Raw genomic sequence first — 14,965 nt, 5'->3', positions numbered from 1 at the left:
GCTATTTGAGTAAGAAACAGTGTCAGGGAATGTTCGCCATCAGATCTACCTCAGGCTCTGGCCCACACCAGCAGGGACCCCCTGCTCCTGTTGCTATCTCAGGAGCCTCCTGGGAATCCACTCAGCCTACATCAAGCCAGGTTCCTCTTGTCTATCTATCTTCATCCAAGGGGAGAGGCAGACCCAAAGGCCCTGAGCCAGCGTTAGTTTGAGGAAGCAGAAAGCCTCGTCAAATCCTCCCCAGCAGCTGTCCTCACTGCGGCCCTAAAGATGACTCCTCCAAGTTTCAACTTTTCGTTCATGTAGCCATTTCTGGTCCTGCCGACAAGGTGGGAGGCGGCTCCGCCTGGGGACAGCAGCAGAGACAGCTGGTGGCTGTCTGGCCTCTTGACACCTAAGGACCAAAGCACGCAGTGGGGTGAGTGCCTCCCTCCCCTCTGACCACCTGCCAGAGCTCCTGCCAGCTGGTGTGAGGCCTCAGGTTTCAGTACACACTGGGGAGGGGGAAGCCCTCCTCCGTCCCTGTCCTTGTCAGCAGGCTCCTCTCTTGAGGGCCAGTCACCTCACCTCAGCAAGGAAGCTCTGCAGCTTTTCCTGGCCTGCTGACCTTGCAGCACTAACCCCCCTCTCGTCTTCCTGAATCCATTTCCATCATCTTGGCTTTAGGCTCCTGCTTTGAGCCCACTCTCTGCAACCTTGATCGGTCTCCTCTTCCCCTTGGGATACCTCTCAAACTCCTTTTCTCCTAGGGGCTGGGATGACAGCTTCATTGGTAAAGTGCTTTGCCATGCAAGCATGAAGACCTGAGTTCATTACCTACCACCCACACTTTAAAAAAATGGGGGGGGGAGTGTGGCAGTCCAAGACAGAGCTGGTGATTCCTGGAGTCTGCTGGCCAGCCGGCTTGGCTTAATGAATGAACCGTAGTGGAAGAGCCTGTCTCAAAATCCAAGGTGGACTGCTCCTAAGAAATGCCCCTGGAGACTGACCTCTGGCCTCCACATACATGCACACACCCCTCTCCTCCACACACACGTGTGTATGTGCATGTGTGGTTTGGGATTTTGGTGGAGAGGGGAGGTGGTTTTATGTTTTCTGGTTGAGACAGAGTCTCACAAGGTAGCCCCGACTAGCCCGGAGCTTGTGATGGAGATCAGGCTGGCCTCAGACTTTCAGCTGTTCCCCTGCCTCTGCCTTAAGCATGCTGAGATTGCAGGTGTACACAGCCACACCTAACTCCTAATTGTCCTTATACCTGGCTTAATCTTTTGGCTCTCTACCAATCAACCATCCCCTAAATATTTATACACAGAGCTAATAAGATACATTTTTTTTTCCCAAACACTCCAACTCACTCTTCTAAGTACGACAGAATCTAAACCACCCAGTGGCAGTAAAGGTGTGAAAGAACTGAGATTTCATGGTCAGTACTTGAAGAATGGGTAAGGTTGGGGTTGGGGTTAGTTTAGGATTAGGGTTAGGGTTAAGAATGCCAAGAGGTACAGCCATTTTGGAACATGGCTCGAAGTTCTTGCAAAACTAAATATACTTGTACAAAGGACCCAGCAGGCATGCTCCCGAGACTTATCCAAAACGAACTGAAAACTTTTATAGACACCAAGCCTAACAGAGGATGTTTGTAGCCATTTGTACAGACTTGCGCAGAACTGTCAAAACTTGAAAGCAATCACCATGCCCTTTAGGTAAATAAGTAATCACCCATAGAGTGGGCTGTCACCCAGGGCTGGAAAGGAATGAACCATCAAGCCGTGAAAAGATGTGCATGGTGGTTTGAATAGGAACAGCCCCCATAGGCTCATAAATTTGGGTGCTTTGTTTCCCAGTTGGTGGAACTGTTTGAGAAGGATTAGGAGGTGTGGCCTTGTTGCAGGAGGTGTGTCACTGGGAATAAGATTTGAGGTTGCAAAAGCACACACAGTTCTCTCTGCCTCGTGCTTGTGGATCAAGACATGAGCTGTCATGTCCTGCTCCAGCACCATTGCCTGCCCACCTGTTGCCATGCTCCCTGTCAGGATGGTCATGAACTCTAATTCTCTGGAACCATAAACCCTAAGTAAATGATTTCTTTTATAGGTCATGGTATCTTGTTACATCAATAGAGAAGTAACTAAGATAACACAGGGGAAACTTATATGTATTCTCCTGAGAGAAAGAATCCAACCTGAGAAGGCCTCAGACTGCAGAATGCAGCTGTGTGTGACATTTTGGGAAAAGCAAAGTGATGAGCACAGTTTAAAAAGAGCTGTGTGTGGTGGCACACACCTTTATTCCCAGCACTCAGGAGGCAGAGGCAGGCGGATCTCTGAGTTTGAGGACAGCCTGGTCTACGAAGCGAGTTCCAGAGCAGCCAAGGCTAACAGTGTTTTTACGGCACAGAAATAATTTTGTCCGATACTATATGGAGGACACATGTCGTTACACTTTTGTATAAACCTACAAAATGTACTCTAAAGGTTCACCTCTGTGTGAGCTAGGGACTCTGGGAAATAAAGGTGTTTTTGTCTAGGTGCCACTGTGGTAGAGAATTGTGGGAGAAGTCATGAGCGTATAAGGGTTGGGGGCATTAATAGTAACTGCTCTCCTACTTTCTGCTTAATTTTGTTATGAAACTAAAGCTGTTCTACTTAGTTGTTGGGAAATTTTTACTTGTTCCGTTTAAGATAGTCTCAGTTACAAGGCCCTAGTGAGTCTGGAACTGAGTACATAGACCAAGCTGGCTTTGAACTTGGAGTGCCTCTGCCTCTGTGTGCTGGGATTAAAGACATGGGCTGCCACAGAGGTGCTCTTAAAACTGCTCTGCAGTACAACGCATACCAGGCCTGGCGGCACATTACGATAATCCCAGCATGCAGGAGGCTTAGGCAGAGGATCTGGAGTTCACGTTGCCAGCCCGGGCTACATAGAGAGATGAAGAAAAGGGGAAGGGGAGGGAAATCTATTAAAAATGTTGTATATTCAGTAAATCGAATTTTCACAAATATTTAACATTTATTGCCAATTAAACACCTCCAAGCATTTAATTAAATTTATAAATAGCCATTTCTCTTAAAGACTTGAAGTATATTAAACATATAAACAAAAATACCATGATTCATCCCAAGCTGTTTAATACCCTTGTGCCAAAACCTACCATAAAACCCCGTAAGTCTGTGTAGATTTCACTCTTTCTTATCCTAAATTCCACACCTTCCAGGGGTGCCAATTTTAACACCTTCCTAGGATTTCAGTGACTTTTACCAAATACTATTTTTTGCCTTCTTAGGGCTTTTTTTTTTAACAACCTTACCAGACCACAAGAAGAAAAAGAGCCACCTCAAACTGTTGGAGCTGCAAAGTCTGGGACTCTGGCTGCTGATTTTGGGTCAGGATCTGAAGCTGGGCTGCAGGGTCCAGGGAGAGTCCATCTGAGGACGCTTCCTGTATGCAAGCAAATGTGGTTGCTTCAGGAAGACTTTTAAAAATCCCCACCTTTAGGGAAGGTGTGGGTAGCCCTGACCATCCACCATGAAATGAGAGGTGGGTAGAATCTGGTTTGGCTACCGTGTCATACGCGCTGCTCCGCAGTCAGAATGAACTTGGGGGCAGAGTTGTAGGAGCCTGTCTCTTGGCTGGGGTTGCCTTGTAACTCACAGGGCTACTGTGAACTGCCCTAGGGAGACGGCAGGGCATCCATCTGGGTCACCAGGGTTCCTCGTAGGCCCCGGAAACACATGAAGGACTCTTCTTTAGGCAGCAGACCCCCAAGGCTAAAAGGCCAATCTGCTGACCCAGGGTTCCTTACACCAGTTCTCTCCTGCTTTCTGACAGAAATGAGCATCCGTCCTTTATAAAAAGGTATATACTAGGGGGGGAAAAACTTGTTTCAGCCAGGCAAGGTGGTGCATGCCTTTCATCCCAGCACTCAGGAGGCAGAGGCAGGTGGATCTCTGTGAGTTTGAGGCCAGCCTGGTCTACAGAGTAAGTTCCAAGACAGCCAGGGCCACACAGAGAAACCCTGTCTTGAAAAAAAAAGCCCCGTTTCTATGAAATGCCCCATGTATCAAGGTCAGAACAAATGAACACACCCCATTATATACCAACTCTTCTGTCCCCACTTCTCTGTATAGAGTCTGGGTGTTTTAATGAATCCACCATCTTTCTGCTGCCTAGACTGATGACGTTTGCCCCGGAGCCTATAGTTGGCCCCTCTGTCTTTGCAAAACTGCCCCTGACATTTTCTTAAAAATTTTTTTTGTACATATTTTGTTTTGTTCCAACAAGTGTTTCGCCTGCATGCATATATGTGCACCGTGGGTGTGAAATCAGAAGAGGCATCAGATCTTGTGGAACTAGAGTTACACATGGTTGTAAACCGCCATGTGGGCGCTGGGCCAGAACCTGGCTTCTCCGCAACAGCAGCAAGTGCTCCTAACCACTCGGCCATCGCTAACCCCATCGCCCCTGACGTTCTAGAAAGCATTCTGGCTGGCAATAAGGATGCATTCCAGGCTCATCCTGATCCCCCCTCCCTGCCCCCAACACATGCAATCAGCCATTCGGCGAGGAGTCCTTCTGGGAGCTGGTGAGCTGGTTCAATGCTAATGTGCCTGCTACCCATGAGCCCCTGAGTTCAGATCCCCAGCACCCACATAAAATGTGGCATGCACCTCACTCCTGCCCTGGGGCGAGGGGGCGAAGAAACCAGCAGACCCTGAAGGTCCGTTGGGGCCAGCCAGCCTAACTGAAGCAGCAAGCTCCAGGTTCAGTGAGCTACTCCACCTGAAAAAGTAAGATTGAAAGCAACAGAGGGAGACACCCAATGTCTGCTTCTGCCTTCATGCATGCATGCATGAGCATACATATATTCGTAGGCACACATATGCCTGCAGGTGCATTCACTACACACCCAAAACACACAAAGCTGGCCATCCTGAATATTTGGCGGTACTGTGATCAGGAGAGGCTGCTTGTCAAGGCCGTGGGGTTCCTACCTTTATCAATTACTTAACACACTGTAGCTTCCACTGCTCTTCCCACCGAAGGAGCCTCCTGTGGCGTCTTGGTGCTTTGTCTATACTGACCTAATCCGTCACAGACCTATAGGATGTCTCTCTCCCCCATTCTTTGTTGTGCGGAAAGGAGCTGCCATAGCCTAACTCCCAACCGGAGTATCACCAGCTCTCAGAAGGACTCGCCCTACGAGGCTTTGGTTTCCGGCTGTTCCCTCCAGCAGGGAGAGAGCGAGGGAAGGGGCAACGGCCCACTTTGAATTCAGAAAGAGTCTTCCGGTGGATGGTTTGAGGATGGGCGGGGCGTAGGCAGGAAGACCACGGAAGTCCTTTGTGAGTCTCCTTCTGAACAAGAGTTTTGAACCCGGGAAGCAGAAGCAGAACTAGGGAGGAGCACTCAGCTCTGGGAGCACTCCTTGCCTGGATTACAGAGCCGCGATGTACGCAGCGGGCTGGTCCTGTTCTCCTGGTGTGTGAGGTACTGGAAACTCAGAGGTGCATGGGGCCTGGGGAAAGTTCGCGTTTGACCTGGTGCGTACGAGGTGTTTCTTTTCAGATGGAAACATCCAGGGCCTGTTGCACGCCTCAGTTAGCGTCTCTAACATGAACCACAGGCGGAGGAAAGTTCCCAAGCTGCGCAGGTGCTGTGGGCTGCCTGCTGCCAGCGGATGCTCTCCAGAGGCTTCCGCGGCCCGGCTGCTGGCTCCTACCACTTGAGAAGACTTGGAGACTCCTCTGTTTTCCTAATTCTCGTTCTGTCTGAGTCGTTGCCAGGTTTCCCCTGATGTTTTCACTTAATACCAGAATTCCAACCAAAATTAGCAAATAGCCCAGGAGGCTGGAGCCCCAGAGCGGGGCTGACCACTTCTCCCCGTTGCCAGCCCTAGAGAGCAGGAAAGCGTGGCGGGTACCTGCAGCCAAGGCTGAAGACTACAGTGGCTCTTGAGACAGTTCTGGCCATCCCAGAAGATTGTCTCTGCACCCCAACCTTTTTTCTAGTGGACTCTGCAGTCTCGGACAGACAGCAGAGGCCAGGGAAAGAGGAAGGTCCCCAAAGAAAGCCTTCTGTCCCATCTCCCAGCAGCCCCCTGGGAGTCGGTGGAGCAGGTCTGGCTTGATCATCACTTGCCACCAGAAGCCAGCCTCACCTCAGGCAGCGGCAAGCCCCCTCCTCAGGGAAGACCGTTGCTGTGGCCCTTCTGGGCTGCCGCCCAGGTCTGTGTCCATCTGGGATAGCACACTTGAGGGAGACAGCAGGGCCGTCTGTTTTTACTCAGAACCTGGACACAGCAGCTTGGATCTTGTTTGTTTACCTAATTTAGTGTTAGGTTATTTTTCGTCCTCCTTTCTTGATTGCAAGAAAGTGCCAAATGCAATCAGCCTCATCCACAACACCACAGCTCCTTGTACGGAGCCAGAGAAAGTAAGCCTGGAAAAATAAAAATCACTCCCCCAGGCTAAGGCTGTGCCAGAGGTCCCGCCTGAAGCCTTATTCCTCCTGGTTCTTTACCCCCGACCCCACCCACTGAGTCTGGGCTTCTGATACACTCTGTCCCTTCTCTCTTGCACTTGAGTTATGCCATCTCTGTCTATGGTGCCCTTCCCATTTCCCTGCCCCAACTGGGATCCCACCCAAAGGTCAAAGCCGGGCTGGGCTGCCATTGATTCTAGCCCATGGCCATGGGGTACTTCTCCTCAATTTTCGGGACAAAAGGTAAATGTGATGCAGACCCTGCTTTCTGGCAGCTGCTTGCACAAATGGAGGCAGAAGGTGTGCATTAAAAAAAGATGGTTCCCTCACTATGAAGAAATGATAGACACTAAATTTAGAATCAAAACATTATACAGGGGCTAGAGAGACGATGGCTCAGAGGTTAAGAGCACTGGCTGCTCTTCCAGAGGTCCTGAGTTCAATTCCCAGCAACCCCATGGTGGTTCACAACCATCTATAACGAGATCTGATGCCCTCTTCTGGTGTGCAGGTGTACATGCAGGCAGAATACATGCAGGCAGAATACACTATACACAATAAATCTTAAAAAAAAAAGATTATACGTAATGTATGCATGGACACATTTACTTAATCAGAGCTTCACATAATGAATTCACATGAGAAAACATCACATGTACAATTTTTATATATCAGATGAAAATAAAAGGAGGAATGTAGTTAGGAGAGGAAAGAAATTTCCTCCTGAGTATGTAAAGGAAATCCTCAAGTGAGGTGGCCCCTCGGCCCTCTCAGTCCTCCCAAGAGCATGTGCCTGTCACCTCACTATCACGTCATCACTACCTCGCCACCCCCAGTGTCTTTCAGCCTGGGCTAGGGTATGAGATGCAGTTGTGCTGCTTCCTGGTGTTGTCCAGAAATGACACTTCTGCCTTATTGTCTCCCTACTCCATTAGGGTCAGAGTGATGAGTCCATTTTCATATTTTTTCTGGAAAGGACACAGGCTGGAGTAACTCCCTGGCAGCATGATGGTCTCTGCTGCCAACAATGTGTGTGGGTCCCTGGATTCCGGGTGTTGGGGTTCTGCCTGTAGCATCTCTAGGCGGGACCATGGGGCTTCCTGTTGGCATTCAGCTCCAGGGAAGAAAGGGTGGGAGGCAGGGCTTGGCAACTTGTCCTGAGAGGATGGGAAGCGTTGAGTGTCTGGGGACTCCTGCAGGAAGGCTGTGACAAGAACGATGGTGTGACAACCTGGCGTGCTTTGGAGGACCCCGGAACCACATCAGTGGGAGAGACTGAGCCGTGAGGCCTTCCCACCCAGTGTCCTGGAGCCCTTCTTGGGCTCCAAGGATCACCGAGCAGGCAGCAAATTTGCAGGGAGTGGGGACATGTTGACACACTTGAATGGCTTCTGAGAGCTGTAGGAATCTCAGGATGGCGGGTTGAGGCCCATAAAGAAGTACTGCCTGCCCTGTCCTTGTGGCCTTGATTGAACACACTTCAAATTCACCTGCATGGGATGCTGGGTCACCAGGACAAGGCTCAGAGCCCCGAGTCTGCCATCAAGGCACGGCTGGGTCCTTTTGGTCCTCTCTAACTCCACCTGTCTGTGGCCACCAGCTACAGCTTTGCCTCTTTGCCCAGCCTGCAGCTCTGCCTGTACATCCCTTCTCTCTGCCTTTCTACCTGCCAATCACTCACACAGACACTGGGCCCACATGGGACACAGCCTTCAAGCCTCAGCGTGGGCTCTACCTGCGAGCTTGACCTTTTCTGGCCTGCTTCAATACGATGGACCCCTCACTGTGAGGCAACCCACCCCAGAAAGTACAGCCAGCTCCTTCAAAGCAGGGACAGCGTCCAACACGAGTCTGGCAGACTGTTTGACGAGTGTTGGTGGGAAGCATGCATAGAGAGAGAACGCCGTGTGACCTGGTTGTGTCTCCAAGGTATATATCTGAAGAGGGCTGAGTCAGTGTGCCACAGAGTTCACTTCAGCGCCATTCACAATAGCCACGTTACGGAATCTGCCTTACGTCCACTAACAGATGAGCGGGCAGAGAAAATGTGATGTCCACACACGGGGGAGCTTGATTCGGCCAGATGGAAGAATGAAATTATATCGTTGGCTGGAAAATGAATGCAACTGGACTCATCATGTTAAGGGAAACAAGCCAGACCCAAAGATAAAAGTCATGTTTTCTCTCACTTGTGGATTCTAGATTTTATATGGATACATAAAATCATATCTACACATACACCCTCACCCTCGCTTGCAGGCTGTATGAAGGAAAAGGAGTAGCAAGGAGAGGATGTGAGATGGCGAATATATGTATGCAACCCATCCCTCACTGGACACGATGAATATGCACTGCAAATCTGAGGTCACAAATGCTATGCAGGGCTACAGTGAAATCCTGTCTCCAAAAAAAAAAAGCAAAAGATGGGGCTGGAGCGATGGCTCGGTGGTTCAGAGCTATGGCTGTCTTCCCAGAGGACCAGTGTTCATTCCTGGCACCCGCGTGGCACCTCACAAACTCCAGGTCCATTGGATATGGCGCCCTCTTCTGGTTCTCCAAGAGCACTTTATACACAGACAAACATTTCTGGCAGAAACACCCATACACACAAAATATTAAAGTAATTCTAGGGGCTGGAGAGATGGCTCAGCAGTTAAGAGCACTGGCTGCTCCTCCAGAGGTCCTGATGAAGTTCCATTCCCAGCACCCACACGGTGGCTCACAACGATGTGATCTGATGCCCTCTTCTGGCGTGCAGGTGTACGTGCAGATAGAGCACTAGTAAAATAAATAAATCTGAAAAAAAAATAATTTTTAAAGCAAAATAAAAAGTAAATTAACGAGAGGATGAGGGACTTCCCCAGTGTTCCCCAGTGTGAGAGACATGAGGAAAGCTTTGTGCCTTTGGTGTTTCTATGCTGCTGCTGCAGGAAAAAGGATGCTGACCGAGGCACATGGTCCCACAAAGTTGGCAGCCACTCATTCTGCCTCAGGCAGGCAGGGCAAAGGCACTCAGGGTATGTGTCATTACAGACAGTCCCTTTAACTAGATTTAGTAGAGTTTATTTAGCAAAGCAAATATATTGATGAGCTGGGCTAGCTAGGGTCTGAGGCCTCCAGGCAACAGTGTCTTTGGGAGACACCCACGGGAAAGCAGGAGGGAGGCACAGATGGCTTACCTTGCCACAGCTTGGCTAGCCAACCAGTTTATCAGTCATTCGAATCACACCCTCTCACACTCTCGCACACCCTCTTCTTTCTCCTTCTTGCCCTCTCAATCCCCCTCCTTCATGCAGTCCATCTTTTGCTTTCATGCTCTGTGTGTGTGTGTGTGTATGTGCGCGCATGCACGTGTGTTATATCTTAGCAATCTATTGTACCTCCTACAGCCACCCAAAGCTTCATCGTGATTAAACTCCACACTGGCTTCACCTGTTAGGCTTAGATGCCAGTAGCTAGTTTATTTTGATAGCCTCCGGCCATTTATTTCAACAGGTGGCACACACAGAGACTCCACTTGGCCATTCATTTCACAGTTCAGGCATTGGGTTAACCTGTTTGGTCAAGAGGTTGCAGAGTCATCCTTGGCTTTATAGAGAGCCTGAGTGAGACAGCTGTTCCCAAAGGGCAAGGGCCTTCGGAGAGATAATACAGACTTTGTTCCCGTGGCACCAACCACAATGCAGGCAGTGACGGTAAAGCGTGAACGTGTTAGGGGTTAAAGTCACAAAGCAAGAATGCTCTGGGCTGCACACTCCTCCGAGGACCTGCCCTCTGGGGTCCTTATGCTTTTTTCTTCTTGCTGTGGTGATGGGGCTCAAACCCAGGGCCTTGGACATGTGAGGCAAGTGCTCTAACACTGGCCACATTCCCAGCCCCTCTGAACCTCTTGTCATGCTCTTTCCATCTCTTCTGTCTTGTGGTTCTCTGGGAACGTCATGGACTTGGAAAGAGTCGGCCTGAGTTTCCTTCCAGCCCCACCAGAAGACGTACTGGAAATCATGACAGTGCCTCTTATGCGCAAAATGCACTTTTAGATCCTTGACTGCTTCTCAGTCAGGTGGGAGTCACTAAATATCCATTTTACAGATGGGAAAATTAAGGCTGGAGACTAATGACTCATTCTGAGACGGCCAAACTCCATGCTTCCTCTGCTGGAGCACACTGACTAGCCAGGGCCTCATCCGGATCACCTTGGTCACTTCTCAGCCCTTGTCCCTTCTCTCTTGACCTCTCCCCTCGCTGCTGTAACCTACACTACAGCCTGGATGGAGCCTGAGCTATACCTGCTCCATGAAATGAGGCATCCAGAAACTGAAGACCGGTTGCCACCAGCCGTTGGCCCCTGGGATAAGCCTAGAAAAGCGTGATGGTTTGTTTCTTCAGCCACTAGGGTCTGTGAGAAAACGTGAGAGGAGTGATTTGCACCGCTCAGCCTAAGATGCCATCCTAGAGTCTGAGCTGCCCTGTAGGAGGCCTCATTGGGCTGGAAAGATAGCAGACTGTTTAGGAGCACTTGCTGCTCTTGCAGAAGACCCAAGTTCACTTCCCAGCATCCCTGTGTCGGCTCCCAACCATCCATAACTCCGCTTCAAGGAATCCAATGCACACATACCTATGTGCAGGCAAAATACACACACATAACATTCTTTTTAAAGGGGGTGGGGGCTGTCTCCTTCCCAGGAACCTTCTTCTTGATACAGACAACCAGGAGAAAGGAACCTCAAGCTGTGACAGACTTGACATGAGCTTGCTTGGAATGGGACAACAGTGCGTTGCTTTTAATTTTATATGACATTTTTATTGACAGGATTTTTACAATAACATTAGCAGAGCTTAAAGGAAAAAAGCCAATGTGTAATCCTACCTGTTCCTCTTACACAACCGTTTTCATTTCTCTCTGGCCCTTTGTAATCTTCAGCTGGAAACACATATTTTTCTATTTAGTTCTAATCACAGTGTTTATAAGTAATTTCGTACTCTGTTTATTTTACTTAGAACTAGCTTGTAAACACATTTCCACACTCCTGAGAGTTTGTGTTGGTCCCTCCTAACATCTGTAGTCTTTTTAAAGCTTTGGTTTTGGTGTGTCTGTATGTCTGTGTGTGTCTGTCTGTGCCTGTCCATCTGTCTGTCTGTCTGCCATAGTTGTTTCCTAATAACTGAAAATTAAAGTTCCTCTTGTAAACAGTTGTGCTATGGACATCTTCGTGCAAATATTTTTTTCTCTGGGAAAAAATTATATTTTTGAGCAGGTCAGGCTCGTTACACTGAGATTTAAGCGTCAAATGAGATGGCTTCCACAACAGCACTAAGTAGCTGTCTTGTAGCGTCAGTGACATGGTCTCCTGGGACTCATGACTGTGAGGTAGGTTCCTCTGTCCCTTGTCACAGATGAATGGACATGGGCTCAGGTAGATGAGCCCCTTGGTCTAGCTCGTGGATCTAGGACAAAGAATCTAAATCCAAATTTCCTGGTCCACAAACTGTTGGCTACATCCAGCTGCTGACAGCATCTCTAAAACTATGAAGTGCTATACAAAAGCCAGGCATTAATAATTATTATTACTTCCACCTCCCGGAGCTTGGCTTGAACCCCTGTGCAGCCAACACTTCAGACCTGCTACACTGCACACTTGGCCTTTATGAAGGGCCTTATTGGGAATGATTGTGAGACCCCTGGGCCCAGTCTCAAGTTTCCAACACAATATGAGTCTCGATCAGATTCCGTTGGCTGCCCCCACCCTGTGTGTGAAAAGAGACAATGAGGCCCTGCAAACGGTTCCAACGCAACCCTCCTGGACAGACAGACTCTCTGGACACTCCCGGGACAGACAGAAGCTTCCAGCTTTTCCGACCTGGTAGAGGAAGGTGGGAGGTGACAGGCTTTAGGTGTTTCTTTGGGCATGTTGATGGCTCAGAGCCATTCAGGACTGTCAGGTTACAGCCTTCACATTGCCTTGGAGGTTTGCCTGAGCCAACGTGGATTCCTAGCTTTAAAGTGTTGGGTGAGAGGAGATGATGCAGGAGACAGAGGGAGGAAAGTAGGGGGGGAAGGGTCTAAACTTGCTGGAAGTCAAGTACTCCCCAAGAAACATTTCAACATACAAAAGGCCGAGAAACATATGGATTGAATTTTCACGAGGAATACACATGGCTTCAGAATTTTAAGGGTGAGGGTGGGGGTTGGGTTTTTGTTTGATGATTGGGTATTTTTTTTTTCCCCAAAGCACATTGCGGGGAATTTTACTGGCAGCCAAACAGCTTAAGACATCCGGAGATGTAAACCAGACGTGGAGTCATCCAGGTGACCCAGTACCCAGTGTGCCGTGGTAGTGAGCTGTCTAGCCTGTCTCTGCTACAGAGCACACGTTCTGTGCTTTCTGTCCCATACATTCTGGCACATGGATCCCGGGAGGATGTCACCAAGACCTCACCCTTCCTCCACACCAACACAGAGGCCTCCAGAGGCTGCTAGCCCGGGCTCACCACAGTGCGGATGTTGATTAAAGTTAGATGGAGTCCAGCTCTGGCTTTCCCCTCTTCGCTTCTTTGGACCGTGGCTTCCTCACCTGGAAAATGGCACTAATAGCACTGAGGGGACAGCAAGATGGCTCAGCAGATAAAGGCACTTGATGTGCAAGCCTGGAGATCTTACTTCAACCCCCAGACCCAGCGCTTTGGAGGTAGAGGCAAGTGGATCCCTAGGAGTTCAAGGCCAGCCTGGTCTATATAGTGAAACCCTGACTAAAAAAAAAAAAAAGTAATTATTATATATGAAGTATACATCAATAATTAGCTTAAGTGGTTGGATGGTGGTGGCACACCCCTTTAATGCCACCACTCAAGAAGCAGAGGCAGGCAGATCTCTTGTGAGTTTGAGGCCAGCCTGGTCTGTAGAACTAGTTCTAGGGCAGCCAAAGCTATATAAAGAAACCTTATCTCAAAAAAACAAATTAGCTTGAGTGGTACTTTTTAAATACAGAGCTTTACGGAGACGCTCCGCATGCATCTCAGGCTGCGGGGGGGGGGGGGGGCAAGGGCTGATAAAGCTGCCTCCATCCCAGGAGGAACTGCCAATCAGTGTGGTGGTGAAGGAAGGCAGACCGTTGGCCCGTCCCGCGCCATCTCCGCAGTGCGCCCTCAGACGGGAGCACAGGTTGCCTGTGTGCTTTGTGGGATGCAGTGGACGGCATGCTTTACTTCACCAGGAAGTGTGAAGAGAAGGTTGTGGGCATCTCTGAATACAGCCTCGACTATGATGTCTCTAGCAGCGCGCCACTCTTATTTCACTCATCCTCGCAAAGGACAGAGTAAGTTCAGTGACCTTAAACACACACACACAAACACACATATACAAACGCAGAAAAGAAAAAAAAAAAAAAAACTGGACATGGTGGCAAACACTTTAAAAGAGCAGAAGAATGTGTCAATCCACTGCCGTTAATCCCAGCATTCCGGAGACAAAAGCAGGCAGATCTCTCTGCAAGGCCCTCCCGGTCTACACGTAGAGTTCCTGGCCAGCCAGAGCTACATAGTGAGACCTTGTCCTGAAAAGTAAATATAAACAAACAAACAAATACGTAAGCCAGAGATGAAGGCAAGCCTGGGGGCAGGGTGGTTTACTGCCGATCAGGCTCTGTTCTGGAAGTCGAGGCAAGTACACGAACCATGAGCTCTTCTCTTTCCCGTCTCACCGCAGTGGCTCAAGCCGCGTTTCCACGAGCACGCCCCTGTGTAATCCTGCAAATCAGTTCATCTGTCGGATGGGAAAGCCACCCCACGTACATCAGTTTAGGTCCACCCTGATCTTTGCCGCCCGTGGCAGAGTTTCTTAAGAACGGCTCTTCAAGAACGTCCTTTGAAGCAGATACAGTCGGTCCCATCTAACCGGCTACCAACTGGACCTTTTTCTGTTTCAGCCTCAAGTTGCCGAATGTTTCCTTGACTGTAACAGCTCCTGTGTCTTCCAGTCTGATGGCCCTGCTATGAGAGGAAATGAGACCATCACCAAGGTTGGCATCTGTCTTTGGACTCTCTTCTCTTTTTTTCCCCATTTAAAAAAAAAGCTTCGCTCATTTGCGGGGCCCCTGGTATCCCCTTCCTTCTCCAAGCCTCCTTGCAGAGGAGTGGGAGCGCAAGTGTGTATTTTATTTCATGTCTGTGGGTGTTTTGCCTGTGTGTCTATCTGTACGCTTGAAGACCAGAAGAGTATATTGGCTCCCCTAGAACTGGAGTTACTGACAGTTGTGAGCTGCCATGTGGGTTCTGGGAATTGAACCTATGTCATCGGGAAGAGCAGCCAGTGCCCTCAACCACTGAGCCATCAATCCAGCCCCAGCAAGGTAACTCGTTAAAACTAGGATGTGAGTGGCCTCTCACTGACATGTGCCCCTCAAGAAGGGTGAAGGCAGCTAGGCTCTTACATTATGCATCCGTTCCCTCCCACGGGGGGGGCCTTCTCTAGAGAGAACCAACCCAGACC

The sequence above is a fragment of the Meriones unguiculatus genome, chromosome 11, assembly GCF_030254825.1.
Source record: "Meriones unguiculatus strain TT.TT164.6M chromosome 11, Bangor_MerUng_6.1, whole genome shotgun sequence".
NCBI classification, from domain to species: domain Eukaryota; kingdom Metazoa; phylum Chordata; class Mammalia; order Rodentia; family Muridae; genus Meriones; species Meriones unguiculatus.
This window is presented reverse-complemented; position numbering follows the sequence as displayed.